Here is a 19,565-nt window from a genome sequence, read left to right as displayed (position 1 = left end):
GAAACTAGAAATCCATATCGCAAGTTCATTACAAGTTCGAGGAGAAATGCTTGTATAGCTAGCACCAGTTTTTGACCTTAACCAAAGATACCATTGTATCAGGTTGTTGCCAAGAATAGATAGAATGGTTAATTGATAGTGATGAACTTTTGTATGAATAGCATGAAAGATACTAATATAAATAAAAGAAATTAACATGCTAATCCAACTTCCTTGGAATCATTTCCTAACCGATAGCTATATGAATAATAAAAATATTAGTTGACATTCTCTTATACCTCCTCAGTTTATCAACAACTGAAAGAAAAATAATAATTAAAAGCATAGATAAAGATAGTTTATTCAGAAAAAGTTGAACCATTTTCTCTTTGATTCACTAGCAATGACTAAGAATATTGTTTTGATGGTCAGGTCCAGCAAAAACTATATGTTCTGTTTCTGTTCTTCCGCAGTCATATCATCTGGACCTCTTGCATTCTCCAAGATCCAGGCTTACTCTGGTTATTGTTGGTTGAGTTTTTGAAGTTCTTGTCTAATAATATGTATTGGTGTAGATACATGTGTTGTATAGATGTAAATCTCTATTCCTATATTGATAATTTGGAAGAAATTTTAGTGCATTTGATGCGAGAGAATAGGAAACAGTTGACAAGAGATATCAGAGGTTTTTCAGCGAGGAGTGTAGGAGTGTGTGACAGGTCCACTTGAGTTTAGTTCCAGCGAAGCGGTGAAAATTCGTGTTAGATGTTGTATTTGATAGTGTTGGCCTTCTTCAATGAAGGAAAGAGGTCACAACAAAGGACTATAGTAATGTGGCGAAGCCTTGACGCCAACAAGTTCTTTAACCTTCTTCACAAGTCCGTTCTTTGTTGCTTTCTTTATTGTTCCTCTTCGTCGTGACTTTAATTTCTCCAATTTTGTGTCTCACAAGTATGCTTAAAATAGAAGAGTTTAACCTTGCTCCAATTTGTTGTGTAGACTACTTTTAACACTCCAATACTCCACATATTTAGGTAATACACAGATGAGAGGTGAGTTAACTGTGAAAGAATTTTTGGATATAGTTTGTCTGAAGGATTGTTTACTTGCTTTGTTTGTGTGGATTACATATTTTTCAATGTTTCTTCCTAAAAAAGTATAGGAAGAGGAAGTTATGTTGGATGATCAAATAGCCAACAAATAAAGACTATAGAGAGGATATTAATGAATGAATTTGTCTTGTGTTATCTGGTTTTTTATATAAATTGATTTCGTCTTTAAAATATTATCTCAATGGTGAAGGAAAAGAGAGAAATTAACATGGATGCACTTTTAAGAATGCAGAAACCCATGAAACGGTGCGATAATGTACTTAAAGTAGAAAGGTCATAGAAATTATATCAGTTTACCATTGAAAAAAATGTTTTAATGAGAAATGAAAACGTGAAACCTTGCAAATGTTCAGTTGATAAAACTAATCAAATCACAAAGATAAAGAACAATCAACTTTGTTCATACTTTTCAACTTAGTTGAAATTTGTCATTATTATGTTCAAGGGGCAGCAATTATTGAAACTTTTGATACATTTTAGATACTCCAATCTAGATTTTTCAAATGATATTTGAAAAGATCCATCAAATGAGCAACTGATGCAGGAAAGATTTTTGATAATACGTCCAAAATAACTATATAGTCTTTCTTTGATGCTCTACAACTTGAAGCTAATTATTTTACTTCTCCCAATTTGATTTTATTATTTTAATTAGTTGAGTTGATAATGAGGGTTAATGCATGGATTCATGTGCTCCATGCTTGCTATTTGAATTTGATCCACAACCAACATGGCCTCATCTCAATGATATCATTAGCAAGTATAGCAACTAATTGCATTCAACTTAATAGTGACAGATTATCTCGTAAGGATCATTCTTCTACTCCATGATATATGGATGGCATAGCTTAGCGATCAGATTCATCCATCATAGAATAATACATACACAAATATCATCATATATCAATTAGCATAACGTTACGCAAACCTATCTACTTAACGTCTGGTTTCAAACAACAATTCAAAATCAGAGCAAACCATACTAGCCTTCTCATCCAGTTAACCTCCTCCAACAGGCTCACTGCCTTACACAACAAAAAGTGAACCTGATATATCAACTAACCTCCAAAAAGAAATATAATATACCACAGATGACTAGAACACTCCATCAAGACTACTAGAGATGAGAAAGAAACATATTCCAATAGTCCTAGAAAGTGATACAAAGTGCATATCGTCCTGTAACTAACTACTAAAAAAATGTCATCGATAGTTACAGAGACACCCTTAAGAGCAGAGGCATATCCAAGGAGGGTCACCGGGATTACGTGAACTCATGCTCCTGCCTCCCGAGATCATATATAGTAGTGTGATATTTTGTTAAAATATTGAAAAAACCACACTCAGAGTATTATATAATGTGATGATGACTGGGTGCACATCTCTACTTGAGGTTAGAAATTTGAATTTTATATTTATCTTGTTTTATTTTTCTTTCTAAAATTGAGAAAATGGTCTAAAGCCCCCCAAATCTATACCAAAAATTCCAACTACACACTCCAACTTCATGGGTGTCCTATCACCCCCTGAACTGTTTAAAACATGAATTATTACACCCTTAAAACGTCTTAACCACATCTATGCTAATGGGTGAGACTCACGCTCTGTAGAAAATTTATTTAAAACTTTTTTTAAATTCTTTTTCCTTTTTGACTTATTATTTTAAAAAATAATTTAATGTCAAAATCGTCAAAGTTTATGAATGTATTTTGGGTCTTCAATTTGAAACATGTTGATAACATAGATGGTTGTTAATTATTTGAAGCTGAATACATTGAGTTTGATTGAGTTTATGACTGTGATTTTCTAATTTAAAGAAACACCCAAAATTTCATGAAAATCGTCGAGCTTGAAACCTCCATTAAAATTAGTTTAAAAGCTTGAGCTAACAATTCGACTTGCCACAAATGAGCACCGTTTTGAGAGGGTAATATATCAAAAGGTTGGAAACGTCGAAGGAAGCTTAAAATATAAGGCAATTTGGAGATGATTTAGGGTGGTTTTGCACCAAATTTCAAAGTAATGGAGTGAAGAAGATGGAGAATAGACGCTAACTTTTCAGATGCCTAGGAAAAGGACCAGTTATTAAAATTTGGATCTGTTGGGTACTAAATATATGATAAAAAACTATCTTAATATTCAAAGTTTATTGAAGAAAATCATTTGGGTGTTCATGTATTAAGCTTATCCAAGCTTAATTTGCTTGATTCAAAAGATTTTTGGTGCATAAATCAAAGATTATTTTTATATAGTTCTTGATTATGGAGAGTAATGGATGAAATTGCTATGAACGATTTGTGGTGTATCAATTAATGTTGTGATAGGAATGATTTCAAGATGGTGAAGAACTTTGGTGTTGCCATAGATTTGATTTATGTTGTTGTGAAGAAGAAAGAAAATTAATAAGAAAAAATAACTAAAAATACACATATTTATGAAAATTTCAAAATAAAGTTTTATTTTCTGTGTTGGTCCTCACTCTCTCTAAGAGAGTGACAGATACACTCACTGTGCCACGTAAGTGTCTAGGGAGTAAATTATTTTAGTTTTAAACAGTTCAGGGGGGTGATAGGACACCCGTAAAGTTGGAGTGTGTAGTTGGGATTTCGGGTATATATTGGAGGGGTTTTAGACCATTTTCTCTTCTAAAATTAGGAAAGGGTTGGTAATATGGCTTATAAGTTAGAGTCGCCAGCAGAACTAAGAAGTGGTTCATCCAGTCTTTCACATTCGCTTGTTGAAGAAGTGTGTGGGTGATCCGGCATTGATAGTACCATTAGCGAGTGTGGTTGTGAAGGAAGTCTCACTTATAAAGATGTGCCAGTTGAAATTCTTGACCATCAGGATCATAGGTTGAGAAATAAGGAAGTTGCTTCAGTAAAGATTTTGTTGAGGAGTCCGTCCGTAGATGGAGCTACTTGGAAGTAGTAGCAGCAATGAGCGCCAAAATTCCTCACCTCTTTCCTTCCGATTGAGTTTCAGCTTGAGGTAATAGTTCCAATCCATTCTCTCAGCTTACTCTTGTTTAACTCAGTCTCAATATCTTGTTCTTTTAGTTATCATAGCATTGCAACATATTTGCATGGTTTATGGAACTAAATTCATTCAGATATTAGTTTCTAGAAGTCAGTTAGTAGGGATTTCAGCCCTTTCCCCCTAACCAGGCTTGTTTAGTCTTCATTCGAGAATGAGTGTTCCTAAGGAGGAGATATTGTAACATCTCAGAACCTAACAAACACAGAACAACAGAAAATTGATGAACCATAGAGGGGTCCACGGGTCGTGAAAGGAACCACAACCCATCACCCTCTTCGTGGTTCACACCCAGCCAAATGTGGTGGACCACGGAGCCCTCCACGGGCCATGGTCCCACTGAAGAGCCGTGGGTTGGTTTGCTGACCTGACCTAGTAGCCCCTAGCCCAAACTGAAGAACCACGGCGTCCTTCACGACTCGTGGTCCTTCACACAATTCGTGGATGAGCGTAACAAGAAGCAGTATACTCTGGCCAAGAACCACGACCCACTCGATGGGTTGTGGTCCCACCGACGGTCCGTTAGTGGTCTTGTGGCATGCCCCTCGTCAACTTTAAGTCAGCATTATTTTGGTCTTTTCTCATATTCATTGGGCCTCAAAACTACGTTGTTTAAGACCTAAACTACTTCGTTTTACTCAGTCTTAGCCTAATAATCTAGTCAGAACCTACTCAAAACCTTTATTAACCAAAAATCACCAGAACTAAGAGCAAAGAGATAAGAAAGAGACGCCAATTTCCAAGAACAAGTAGATGTGTTCTCAAGTTTCAGCCCCAAAATATAAAGGATTTCTCCTGGAATTTCACCACAAGGTATGTGGGATTTCACTAGTGGGTTCCTTTCATCCACTTGGTCCCTAGCCTTGATTCCACATAGATTGTTTGGTCATTGGGTTTGTAAATTCTTGGGAATTTGTTATGATTTCAGCTGCTATAGTATCTATAGTCTAAATAACATATTTTCTTGAAAACGTTACTTAATTCCTTGTATAAAAAACTCAGAACCCTAGTTTGTGTAAATTCTCTTAGTTCAGGAATTATACTTGCTAGGTCAGTTAAACAAAAAATCATTCTTTAGATTTCGAATACATTCTCAATATATAAATGTTGAATTCCTAGTTAGCATGTTAGTATTTTGAGATATTTAGTACTTAGTACATTTTAGCTTCAGATGTATTCAATTGGGAGTAGACTTAGCACTGAGTTGGGCTAGGGTTCAGCGTACCCTCATAGTCACAGAACTATGTGCCCGCATAGGATTTTAAGTCCCCTCTATTGGGCATCATTATTAGTGATCACACCACATTCATGCCTTTATACCCCCTAGCATGGTATATTGGGTCATCTCGATAGGGCGTAAACATCAGACTCCATGTTTAGCTCATGTGGTTTATGTCGGTTAATAATAGCTCTTATAGTCAGACTTTTAGTGTTTTGACCAGACTTTCAGTATATATATTTCAGAGTTCATCATATACATTCATGATTTGTACTTGGTCATCCCATTCAATTAGTTCGTTTTAGTTACACTTTAGCACATATCTATATCTTTGCTCAGATTACATCATTGCTCGGTTATGTATTGTTCAACTTATATATCTTTTATTCAGCTTAGTATCTATATCATGCATGCTCAGTACATTCCAAGTACTGACACATACTTTGCGCTACATCGTTTCATGATGTAGGTTCAAGTACTCAGCATCCAGATCACGCTTATATCGAATCTCGGTTCGCATTCAACAATTTCAGTAGTGAGTCCTCATATTCTGAAGAAAATAGACATGCTTTCTTTTTAGTCATTATTTTTAGTTTCAGTTTTGTTAAGAGTTAGTTTGGGGGCATGTCCCAGCAACTCAATTCAGTAGTGGCATTTTGGACATAGTAGTTGATTCAGCTTGAGTTGTTAAATGATTATTTCAGTTTTCAATGAAACCCTTATGTTATGTTATATTATTATTCGGACTAGTTGGGCTTGTTCCTCTTTAGATATTAGTTGATTTAGTTTCCGTTTAGTCATTTTACTTAGCTATTTTATGTATGTTCATGATATGTCAGATTCAGGGTTTGCTTAGGGTCACTCGTGATCCTAGGTCTCGTGTTATCTCAAGGGGGAAGCCTCGGGGTGTGACACTAGGTCACGTGTTACGTCTAGGAGGTAGCCTCGGGGCGTGACACATTATCATTCCTAATAACAATACTTTAACGTTGTTGACTATCGAAAACCAAAAAATTGAACCGACCGATTGGACATCCTACCAACCTACTTTGAGTAGATAGTATAACATATTGTTGTTGCTGTTGTTGTTGTTGTTATTTCCTTTTAATCTTGAATAGACAACTAAAAATTCTCAATCAAACATACCAGAGATTTTTTAACATACAAATATATACTTTGAACTACAAAAAAAAAGAAGTAATTTGGGAAAAATATCTGAAATATATTTGAACTTTGACCGAAATTGTTGTAACAATTCCAAACTTTGGGCATGACCTATTACTTCCCTGCACTATTTAATAGTGTATTTTAAAGATATATAAGTGCTCAGCTGGACAAGTTACTATTTATAGTAATGTAAGATTTATGATGTCAACGTGGGGAGCTATATATCTTTAAAATACATTATTAAATAGTGCAGAGAGTAATAGGTAATGCCCCAAAATTTGAGATTGTTACAACATTTTGGTCAAAGTTCAAACATATTTCAAACTCTTTACCTAAGTAATTTGCTCATCATGTTCATTATTTATAAAGTTGTTGATTCACTTTTAAACAATAAGCTCTAACAATTATATTAGTCAATTATTCATTTATTTTCAAGTAATATGTACTTATCACATTATATCATATACAAATAACAAAATTTAATGATGTATACCATTCATAAATATACTAATTTGACCACTTTGATGACTAACAAACTAGTTTAACCACTATAATGACTGATACATGTTTCTCATTAAGATAAACTCATCATTAAATAAAATATCCCCAAAAAGGAAGTTAGTCAAAGAAATAATAAGACCATTAATTTTAGAGGCAACTCTAATAAATAACATTTTGACTATTTTGAGAAAAATCTAAATCAAAAAGATTTTATGCACAATTTGTTATCTATACATTGATTATCTTTTGACCAATTTCTCATTTTTTCCCCTATAAATATATTTCTTAAGTTTAAAACTAAACCACACCACAATTTCAATTACACCCTTGCACTTCACTTTTCCAATATGACTGACGGTGATAACAACCACCGCGGTACCAACGGAAAATGAAAGAGAACTGATCAAACTCCAATTTTGTTCTTTGTTCGTTCTTTACCCAAAGCAGAAACTTAGAAAACATGGAAAAATGAGAAATAGAAAACTGTTGAGAGATAAAGAGATAAATATTTGAAAATGTTGAGAGAATTTTTTATTAAGAGTTGAAGGATCATTGCTTCTCAAAATATAAACTCCGAAACAAGGAAGTTTTGATACTTGAGGTAGTTATATCAGAAAACTTTGAGAAAAATGAGCTATCTGCGAAGCAATTGATGTGACAAAACGATGTTGAATACAAAGATTAACATACTTCTTTCTATTCTAACTATTCACAACAATATCTTTCCCTTTGGGACAAAGCTCGACTGTTTTTATGGATCCCAACTCTACAACATCATAAGTGAAGGTCAAGCTAAGTATATTTTGATCCACTGTCTCAGGATTCATCTCGAGTATCTGCTTGCAGCTACTGTATAAGGTGAGATCTGCATCCTGAATATCCTCTAATGAAATTCCCTCTCCAGCCAATTGCAAGAAGAACACACGATCAAATACAACTTTGATTTGGATTTTATGCATTAATACCAATCCAATCCAATTACATAAGTCTATCACCTTCTATGGTAGAATGATTGCAGTGGCATTAATGCATAAAATCCAAATCGGAGTTGTATTTGTTCGTTTGTTTTTCTTGCAATTGGCTGGATATGGAATTTCATTGAAGGATATTCGGGATGCAGATCCCATCTTATACAATAGCTGCAAGCAGATAATCGAGATGAATCTTGAGATAGTGGATCTAGATATACTTAGCTTGACCTTTGCTTATATGTTGAAGAGTTGGGATCCATAAAAACAGTCGAGCTTTGTCCCAATGGGAAAAATATTATTGTGAACAGTAAGAATAGAAAGAAGTATGTTAATCTCCTTATTCAACAACGTTTTGTCACATCAATTGCTTCGTAGATAGCACATTTTTCTCAAGATTTTTTTGATATAACTACCTCAAGTATCAAGTCTTCTTTGTTTCGGAGTTGTCTTGACAAAATGCTTGATGGGAGTGGAACTGCTATTTCTGTCGAAGATTGTAAAGCACATACAGATTACCCTTGATACGAAGAAAATAATCATCAAAAGTCCTGGTTTTGGAAGGTAGTCATATATCGTCACAACATTTAAACTTCACGCTTTGACCCGCTCTTTCTAACACATATTTATTTTCTTTTTTACTTTGCGTACAGATAGTTGGGTGTATGCCTGCTGGGAAGAAAAAGGTGCTTCCTTTCTTCTGGACTTCAATAAGGTATCTACCTCTAGAGAGTTTTCGCTGTTTAGATTCTAGACTTTGCTTCTCTAGAACCTTGGAGTCTTGTCAGCAGTTGCCTTCTGCACAAACATGCTTCTACCAGTTGTGTGTTCCTACTTATTGTGACAGGGTTGTGATGCAAAATCGACTCGATATCATCACCCAAGAACATATTGGTTGCATCTATGGTAACGTATGATCACACATAGTACATTTATACTATTGTACTCAAGTGTAGAATTTTCTTTCCAGTATAAAACTCTTACTTTTTTATATAGAAGCTATGAATGTCATTCAATTTTAATTTCATCAAGCTTCAGTAGGTTTAACTTTTTTTTTTTTGGCACAATTTCCAATGTAATAAGAAATTGATAACTACATTTCCTTGTAATCATTCAAAAGGAAAATTGAAAATGAGAAATCATGAGGAAAATAAATAAATTTCTAGATTTTCACTTTTAATGATAGAAAAATTTAATATTTAACCTCAATCCCATGTGGATTTTACAGTCAAAGATAAAGATACTGGGAAAAAATTGAGTTTATGGTCAAGGAAACAAATAGGTGATGTTCATCAGAATACCATTGAGTGGAAAATAAAGCTTCAAAATTTAGAAGAAATTGCTATTCAAGTGAATACTAAACAAAGCAGGCAAGACGTTAATAAAGCACATGTTGAGTATATTCACTGGATGAAATTGCAAGAATCCATACTTCTTCAAAAATATCAATGCAAATGGTTTGAAGAAGGTGATAAAAATACTAACTACTCCCAAGGCATGATAAGGGAAAAGAGAAGAAAGATGAATCTATCCAGAATCAAGAACAAAAGAGAAAAATGGATAAGCGAAGATGGAAAAATCTCCAAGGCAGCAGTTAAACATTTGCAGACTTTTTTTAATTGTCCTCAACCTTCTCTTAATTGTGATACTCTTCAGTGTATTCCTAACTTGATCACTTTGGAAAATGTTGTGTATTATGCCTGATGAAAAAGAAATTAAAGAGGTTGTTTTCAGTCTTAGTGCTTTAAGTGCTACAGCGCTACATGGATATGTTGGAATATTTTTCCAAAGCTACTGGGCTGTTATCAAAGAGGATATCATTGCCTATGTTCAAGACTTCATAGAGGGAAAAATATGACCAGGTACTTCTCACACACTTGCCTAGTGTTAATTTCTAAAATTGACACCTCCAGTTGCTTTGGTGAGTTCAGGCCCATAAGTCTTTCAAACTTTACTAACAAAATTGTTTCCAAAATATATTCCTTGAGATTAAATCCTATGTTGAAATATCTTGTCTCTCCCAACCAACGCGGTTTTGTAAAAGAGAGATTAATCACAGAGAATGTTCTTTTAGCTCAGGAAATTATTCAGAATATTTCTAAGACTAACTAGGGTGGCAATGTTGTTTTGAAACTTGATATGGCCAAAGTATATGACAAAATGTATTGGCACCTTGTGATATCTGTTTTTGACTAAGTTTGGCTTCTCTAAACAATGGACAAACATGATCTTTAATCTTATCTCTGAAAATTGGTACTCTGTGGCTATTAATGGCGCTAGATATGATTTTTACTCTTCTTCTCAAGGTTTAAGACAGGGTGATCCTCTTTCCCCCTCTCTTTTTATTTTGGTTGTAAAGTTCCTCACTAGATCTTTAAATGATCTGAACGATCATAATAAGCTCATCCCCTTTTCCATGCCTCCTAATTGTCCTAATATAAATCACTTGGATTATGCTGATGACATTGTTATTTTTAGTAGTGGAAATACTCTTTCTATGAGCCTCATCATGAAATGGATCAAATTATATGAGTCAAGTTCTGGTCAGCTAGTTAATAGAGATAAAAGCTTATTTTTACCTACTCCTAAAACTTCAGCTCGAAGGATTAATAGGTTAGGGAGATGTACCAATTTCATGGAAAAGACTTTTCATTTATTTATCTTGGTTTCCCCTTTTATGTTGGTAGTTTCTTTCTCGTGGGTGCGGGGGGGGGGGGTGCTCATTGTTTTGATCAAGAGTGTTCTCCAATCACTTCCTATTTATACTCTCTCTGCTTTGACCCCTCTCAAAGGTACTCTTAAGTTAATTGAGAAGCATTTAGTTGATTATTTTTTTGGGGTAGTAGCCAAGGTTGTAATAACTTTTGGAGTTCTTGGTTAAATTTATGTGTTCCATATGACGATGGGGTCATTGGTATCAAAAGTATGAAAGACTTTAGCAATGAAGAGATGGTGGAGGTTGAGAACCTCAAATTCTCTTTGGGCCTTATTTGGCAAATAGAAGTATTGCAGCAGAGCTCATGTGGTAGGTAAAAAATGGGCTTCAGGTAATTCTCATGCCTGGAAACACATGCTTCAAGTTAGAGAAGATGCAGAAAAAACATATGATTTGCCAGGTTAATTCAGGTACTAGCTCTTTTTGTGGGACAATTGGATCGGTAAGGGCCCTTTAGCCTATCAAGCACCCTATTCACCCAAAAGCTCAAAATTGCAAGTCAAGATGTTCATCAACAACAAACTTGGAATGATTTTGCCAAGCCATATTTGCGCTTATATTTGTACTTAGAGATTGGCAACCCCAAGAAGGTGGATCAAGTTTTTTGGGATCTTACAGACAGTGGTAAATTCTCTAAGTAAGGACAAAACAATCTAATTAACCTCTTATCAATAAGGTATGGAATTGTTTTACATCTCTTGGTCCCAAGAGTTTTTGTCCATTTGATAATAGTTTCTTCTCCAAAGACAAATCCATGATTTTTGAATTCTGAAAATTTATAAGCTTACAAAGAAGAAGCCATCTTTAAGGAAGAACACTGCTCATATTCAACAAGGGACCTGATGGAGTGCAGAAGCGTCTTTGTTGTATTTTGAGATTTGTGTTTTGTGTTTTTATATTGTAAATCTACTCCTAAGTTATAAAGGATAGTAGATCGGTGCTTTTCTAAGTTTTTAGGTTGAGTCAGATAACTAAAGTTAGTTAGATGAATCATCTAAGTTTTAGTCAAGCCTCTTTACATCATTATTTTTATGTTCTCTTGGGTAGAGTTGCCTAGGAGTGTCAACTAGAGTTAGTTGATGTGTTGGTGCAACAGTGTTATTGCTTGCTCAACTCTTATCTTCGAGATCTGAGATGGTGCCTAGAGTTAGCCTAGTTGGGTTCTTGAAGTCTAGATCAGCTAGAGTTTGTTTGTTTAGTAGTAATAGATTTATTGCTTAGTTTCCTTTGTAGTAGAGTTGCTATAGTAAGGGGGAAGGGATTAAAGAGTCTTAATTCCTAGGTTGCAAGAATTTGTAATCTGAAACTTTGCTTTGTTTGAGTGAAATGGAGTTTGGGTGGAAATCTTGTGAGTACAGGTCGTGGTTTTAACCTCCATTGTGCAAGAGGGTTTTCACATAAAATTCTTATGGTTGATTAACTTTGAGTTATTTATTTTCCGCACTATTATTTTGACGGGGGCCAGTCCAGTAATTACTAGTGGACGCATACATTCTAACATGCACAATGACAACACCAGTGAATCTTTTAAATTATTTCACTTGACTGCTAGATAATACTATAAATCAAATTAAGCAAGAAATCTTACCAAAAACTGTCTACAAAGCATTAGACACATTAGGACCCCACTGTTGAAGGCTACACAGATTCTCCAACCCAATGACCATTCCTTCAATGGTTTGAGTAGGACTGCAGTACTTGTCGATTCCGATTCAATTAACATTAATTAATTCATCAATAAAAAATCAAATAATACAAGTCAATTGACTACCTTGGATTCAAATGTACATAGATTCTCTCACAGGGGAAAAAAGATATCAGTACCAAATTTCACTTAAAATAAAAATGCATGAAACTTATACTCCGGAGGAATTTGTTGTTTTTCCAGAACCCATAACTAAAAAATAGGACCTACACAGGTAATTTTTTTGTAACTTGTGTTGTTCAAAAATCGTCACAACTGCTCAAATCATATACATTTCTAATGAGATTATGCACAATTCATCTTGTGTAATGTTCTACCTCAAGAGCGAAACACTTCTTACCAAAAGTTTCTTTAATTCTATATCTTGGATCCGAGATGTTTGGTAAATGATAGGAAGAAATCTTAACTATCACACACACTTTAAAGGTAAAACCTTGAGAGAGGGTTACATGGGAGAATAGAATAACTTATAATTTTAGGTAAGAAAAGAAACAGACCAGCCCAACTTTATTGGTCCAAGCATCCTTGTACTCCGTGATATATGGATGGCATAGCTTAGTGATAAGATTCATCCATCATAGAATAATACATACACAAATATCATCGTATATCAATTAGCAAACGTACGCAAACCTATCTACTCAACATTGGTTTCAAACAACAATTCAAAATCAGAGCAAACCATACTAGGCTTCTCATCCAGTAAACCTCCTCCAACAGGCTCACTGCCTTACACAACAAAAAGTGAACCTGATATATATCAACTAACCTCCAAAAAGAAATATAATCTACCACAGATGACTAGAACATCCATCAAGACTACTAGAGATGAGAAAGAAACATATTCCAATAGTCCTGGAAAGTGATACAAAGTGCATATCGTCCTGTAACTAACTACTTAAAAAATGTCATCGATAGTTACAGAGACACCCTTAAGAGCAGAGGCGTATCCAAGGGTCACCGGGTTTACGTGAACACATGTTCTGCCTCCTGAGATTATATATAGTAGTGTGATATTTTGTTAAAATATTGAAAAATCACACTCAGAGTATTATATAATGTGATGATGACTGGGTGCACATCTATACGTGAGGTTAGAAATTTGAATTTTATATTTATCTTGTTTTATTTTTATTTCTAAAATTGAGAAAATGGTCTAAAGCCCCCCCCAAATCTATACCCAAAATTCCAACTACACACTCCAACTTCATGGGTGTCCTATCACCCCCTAACTGTTTAAAACATAAATTATTACACCTTTAAAACGTCATAACCACATCTATGCTAATGAATGAGGCTCACGCTCTGTAGAAATTTTATTTAAAACTTTTTTTTAATTCTTTTTCCTTTTTGACTTATTTTTTAAAAAATAATTTAATGTCAAAAACGACGAAGTTTATGAATGTATTTTGGATCTTCAATTTGGAACATGTTGATAACATAGATGGTTGTCAATTATTTGAAGCTAAATACATTGAGTTTGATTGAGTTTATGGCTGTGATTTTCAAATTTAAAGAAACACGCGAAATTTCATGAAAATCATCGAGCTTGAAACCTCCATTAAAATTAGTTTAAAAGCTTGAGCTAACAATTCGACTTGGCACAAACGAGCACCGTTTTGAGTGGGTAATATATCAAAAGGTTGGAAACGTCGAAGGAAGCTTAAAATTTAAGTCAATTTGGAGATGATTTAGGGTGGTTTTGCACCAAATTTAAGAGTAATGGAGTGAAGAAGATGAAGAACAGACGCTAACTTTTCAGATGCGTAGGAAAAGGACCAGTTATTAAAATTAGTCATGGATCTGTTGGGTATTAAATATAGGATAAAAAACTATCTTAATATTCAAAGTTTATTGAAGGTGTTCATGTATTAAGCTTATCCAAGCTTAATTTGCTTTGATTTAAAAGATTTTTGGTGCATAAATCAAAGATTTTTTATATATAGTTCTTGATTATGGAGAGTAATGGATGAAATTGCTATAAACGATTTGTGGTGTATCAATTAATATTGTGATAGGATGATTTCAAGATGGTGAAGAACTTTGGTGTTACCATAATTTGATTTATGTTGTTGTGAAGAAGAAAGAAAATTAATAAGAAAAAAATAACTAAAAATACACATATTTATGAAAATTTCAAAAATAAAGTTTTTTTTTCTGTGTTGGTCCTCACTCTCTCTACGAGAGTGAGAGATACACTCACTGTGCCACGTAAGCGTCTAGGGAGTAAATTAATTTAGTTTTAAACAGTTCAGGGGGGTGATAGGACACTCGTAAAGTTGGAGTGTGTAGTTGGGATTTCGGGTATTGATTGGAGGGGTTTTAGACCATTTTCTCTTCTAAAATTAGAAAAGGGTTGGTAATGTTGCTTATGAGTTTCAGTTGCCAGCAGAACTAGCAGTGGTTCATCCAGTCTTTCACACTTGCTTATTGAAGAAGTGTGTGGGTGATCCGGCATCGATAGTACCATTAGCGAGTGTGGCTGTGAAGGATAGTCTCACTTATGAAGATGTGCCAGTTGAAATTCTTGACCATCAGGTTCATAAGTTGAGAAATAAGGAAGTTGCTTCAGTAAAGATTTTGTGGAGGAGTCCGTCCGTAGAGGGAGCTACTTGGAAGTAGAAGCAGCAATGAGCGCCAAAATTCCTCACCTCTTTCCTTCGATTGAGTTTCAGTTTGAGGTAATAGTTCCTCTCCAGTCTCTCAGCTCACTATTGTTTAACTCAGTCTCAATATCTTGCTCTTTTAGTTATCATAGCATTTCAGCATATTTGCATGGTTCATGGAACTAAATTCATTCAGATATTAGTTTCTAGAAGTCAGTTAGTAGGGATTTCAGCCCTTTCCCCCTAACCTAGCTTGCTTAGTCTTCATTCGAGAATGAATGTTCCTAAGGAGGAGATATTGTAACACCTCAGAACCTAAAAACATGAACAACAAAAAATTGATGAACCATGGAGGGGTCCACGGGTTGTGAAAGGAACCACAACCCATCACCCTCATCGTGGTTCACACCCAGCCAAATGTGGTGGACCACGGAACCCTCCACGGCCGTGGTCCTAATGACGAGTCGTGGGTTGGTTCGCTGACCTGACCTAGTAGCCCTTAGCCTAAACTGAAGAACACGGTGGCCTTCACGACTTGCGGTCCTCACACGATCTGTGGATGGGGCGTACCCAAGAACCACGACCCACTCGATGGGTTGTGGTCCCATCGACGTTCGTTAGTGGTCTTGTGGCTTGCCCTCGTCAACTTTAAGTCAGGATCATTTTGGTCTTTTCCCCTATGCATTGGGCCTCAAAACTACGTTGTTTAAACCTAAACTATTTCGTTTTACTCAGTCTTAGCCTAATAATCTAGTTAGAACCTACTCAAAACCTTTATTCACCAAAAATCACCAAAACTAAGAGCAAAGAGATAAGAAAGAGGCCCAGTTTTCCAAGAACAAGCAGATGTGTTCTTCAAGTTTCAGCCCCAAAATATAAAGGATTTCTCCGGAGTTTCATCACCAGGTATGTGGATTTCACTAGTGGGTTCCTTTCATCCACTTGGTCCTAGCCTTGATTCCACATAGCTTGTTTGGACCTGGGTTTGTAAAATCTTGGGAATTTTTGTGATTTCAGCTGCTATAGTATCCATAGTCTAAATAACATATTTTCTTGGAAACGTTACTTAATTCCTTGTATAAAACTCAGAACCCTAGTTTGTGTAAATTTCTTAGTTCAGGAATTATACTTGCTAGGTCAGTTAAACAAAAATCATGCTTCATATTTCGAATGTCACATTCTCAATATATAAATGTTGCATTCTTAATTAGCATGTCAGTATTTTGAGATATTCAGTATTTAGTACATTTTAGCTTCAGATGTATTCATTGGGAGTAGACTTAACACTGAGTTGGATTAGGGTTCAGCGTACCCTCATAGTCACAGAACTACGTGCCCGCATGGATTTTAAGTCCCCTCTATTGGGCATCATTATTATAATAACGCCAAAGTCATGCCTTTATACCCCCTGGAAAGGTATATTGGGTCTCTCGATAGGGCGTATACATCAAACTCCACTTTAGCTCATGTGGTTTATGTCGGGTTAATAGTAGCTGTCATAGTCAGAGTTTTAGTGATTTGACCAGGCTTTCAGTATATATATTTCAGTATTCAGTTCATCATATACATTCATGATTTGTACTTGGTCATTCCATTCAATTAGTTCTTTTCAGTTACACTTTAGTACATATCTATATCTTTGCTCAGATTACATCATTGCTCGTAATGTATTGTTCACTTATATATCTTTTATTCAGCTTAGTATCTATATCATGCATGCTCAGTACATTCCAAGTACTGACGCATACTTTGGCTACATCGTTTCATGAGGTAGGTTCATGTACTCAGCATCCAGATCACGCTTAGATCGATTCGGTTCGCATTCAACAGCTTCAGTGGTGAGTCCTCATATTCCGAAGATAATAGACATGCTTTCATTTTAGTCATTATTTTTGTTTCAGTTTTTTTAAGAGTTAGTTGGGGGGTATGTCCCAGCAACTCAATTCAGTAGAGGCTTTTTGGACATAGTATTGATTCACTTGAGTTGTTAAATGGTTATTTCAGTCTTCAATAAAACCCTTACTTATGTTATATTATTATTCGGACTAGTTGGGCTTGTTCCTGTTCAGATATTAGTTGATTTAGTTTGTGTTTAGTTCATTTTACTTAGCTATTTTATGTATGTTCATGATATGTCAGATTCAGGGTTAGCTTGGGGTCACTCGTGATCCTAAGTCCCGTGTTATCTCAAGGGGGTGCCTCGGGTGTGACACTAGGTCACGTGTTACGTCTAGGAGTAGCCTCGGGGCGTGACACATTATCATTCCTAATAACAATACTTTAACGTTGTTGACTATCGAAAACCAAAAAATTGAACCGACCGATTGGACATCCTACCAACCTACTTTGAGTAGATAGTATAACATATTGTTGTTGTTGTTGTTGTTATTCCTTTTTATCTTGAATGGACAACTAAAAATTCTCAATCAAACATACCAGAGATTTTTAACCACAAATATATACCTTGAACTACAAAAAAAAAGTAATTTTGGAAAAAGATCTGAAATATATTTGAACTTAACCGAAATTGTTGTAACAATTCCAAACTTTGGGCAGGACCTATTACTTCCCTGCACTATTTAATAGTGTATTTTAAAGATATATAAGTGCTCAGCTGGACAAGTTACTATTTTAATAATGCAAGATTTATGATGTCCACGTGTGCACCTATATATCTTTAAAATACATATTAAATAGTGCAGAGGGTAATAGGTCATGCCCCAAAATTTGAGATTGTTACAACATTTCGGTCAAAGTTCAAATATATTTCAAACTCTTTACCCAAGTAATTTGCTCATCATGTTCACTATTTATTAAGTAATTGATTCACTTTTAAACAATAAGCTCTAACAATTATATTAGTCAATTATTAATTTATTTTCAAGTAATATGTACTTATCACATTATATCATATACAAATAACAAAATTTAATGATGTATACCATTCATAAATATACTAATTTGACCACTTTGATGACTAACAAACTAGTTTAACCACTATAATGACTGATACATGTTTCTCATTAAGATAAACTCATCATTAAATAAAATATCCCCAAAAAGGAACTTAGTCAAAGAAATAATAAGACCATTAATTTTAGAGGAAAATCTAATAAATAACATTTTGACTATTTTGAGAAAAATCTAAAGCAAAAAATTTTATTCACAATTTGTTATCTATACAATGATTATCTTTTGACCAATTTCTCATTTTCCCCCTATAAATAGATTTCTTTAGTTTTAAACTAAACCACACCACCATTTTCATTACACCATTGCACTTCACTTTCCAATATGACCGACAGTGATAACAACCACTGCGGTACCACCGGAAAACGAAAGAGAACTGATCAAACTCCAATTTTGTTCTTTGTTCGTTCTTTACCCAAAGCAGAAACTTAGAAAACATGGAAAAATGAGAAATAGAAAACTGTTGAGAGATAAAGAGATAAATATTTGAAAATGTTGAGAGAATTCTTTATTAAGAGTTGAAGGATCATTGCTTCTCAAAATATAAACTCCAAACAAGGAAGTTTTGATACTTGAGGTAGTTATATCAGAAAACTTTGAGAAAAATGAGCTATCTGCGAAGAAATTTATGTGACAAAACGATGTTGAATAAAAGATTAACATACTTCTTTCTATTCTAACTATTCACAACAATATTTTCCCTTTGGGACAAAGCTCGACTGTTTTTATGGATCCCAACTCTTCAACATCATAAGCGAAGGTCAAGCTAAGTATATCTTGATCCACTGTCTCAGGATTCATCTCGAGTATCTGCTTGCAGCTACTATATAAGGTGGGATCTGCATCCGAATATCCTCCAATGAAATTCCCTCTCCAGCCAATTGCAAGAAGAACACACGATCAAATACAACTTGATTTGGATTTTATGCATTAATACCAATCCAATCCAATTACATAAGTCTATCACCTTCTATGGTAGAATGATTGCAGTGGCATTAATGCATAAAATCCAAATCGGAGTTGTATTTGTTCGTGTGTTTTTCTTGCAATTGGCTGGAGATGGAATTTCATTGAAGGATATTCGGGATGCAGATCCCACCTTATACAGTAGCTGCAAGCAGATAATCGAGATGAATCTTGAGACATTGATCAAGATATACTTAGCTTGACCTTTGCTTATATGTTGAAGAGTTGGGATCCATAAAAACAGTCGAGCTTTGTCCCAATGGAAAAATATTGTTGCGAACAGTAAGAATAGAAAGAAGTATGTTAATCTCCTTATTCAACATCGTTTTTCACATCAATTGCTTCGTAGATAGCTCATTTTTCTCAAGATTTTTTTGATATAACTACCTCAAGTATCAACACTTCCTTGTTTCGGAGTTATCTTGACAAAATGCTTGATGGGAGTGGAACTGCTATTTCTGTCGAAGATTGTAAAGCACATACAGATTACCCTTGATACGAAGAAAATAATCATCAAATATCCTGGTTTTGGAAGGTAGTCATATATCGTCACAGTATTTAAACTTCACACTTTGACCCACTCTTTCTAACACATATTTATTATCTTTTTTACTTTGCGTACA

At 34.7% G+C, this 19,565-nt stretch overlaps 1 protein-coding gene across 1 annotated transcript in view; it reads right to left on the bottom strand.

Moving 5' to 3' along the window:
• LOC125812163 (protein SRG1) overlaps window positions 1–7,953 on the bottom strand; it is a 104,581-nt gene extending 96,628 nt beyond the window's left edge. Inside the window, exon 1 of the mRNA XM_049491656.1 lies at window positions 7,944–7,953. The gene's annotated coding sequence lies outside the window, so the exon portion shown is untranslated. The remainder of the gene's footprint in view (window positions 1–7,943) is intronic.
• Window positions 7,954–19,565: the final 11,612 nt, after the last annotated feature.

Source organism: Solanum verrucosum, unplaced genomic scaffold, assembly GCF_900185275.1.
Source record: "Solanum verrucosum unplaced genomic scaffold, falcon-dt-bn FXZP01000115.1, whole genome shotgun sequence".
Classification (NCBI taxonomy): domain Eukaryota; kingdom Viridiplantae; phylum Streptophyta; class Magnoliopsida; order Solanales; family Solanaceae; genus Solanum; species Solanum verrucosum.
The sequence above is the reverse complement of the archived record's forward strand: the minus strand, read 5'-3'. Positions and strand labels throughout refer to the sequence as shown.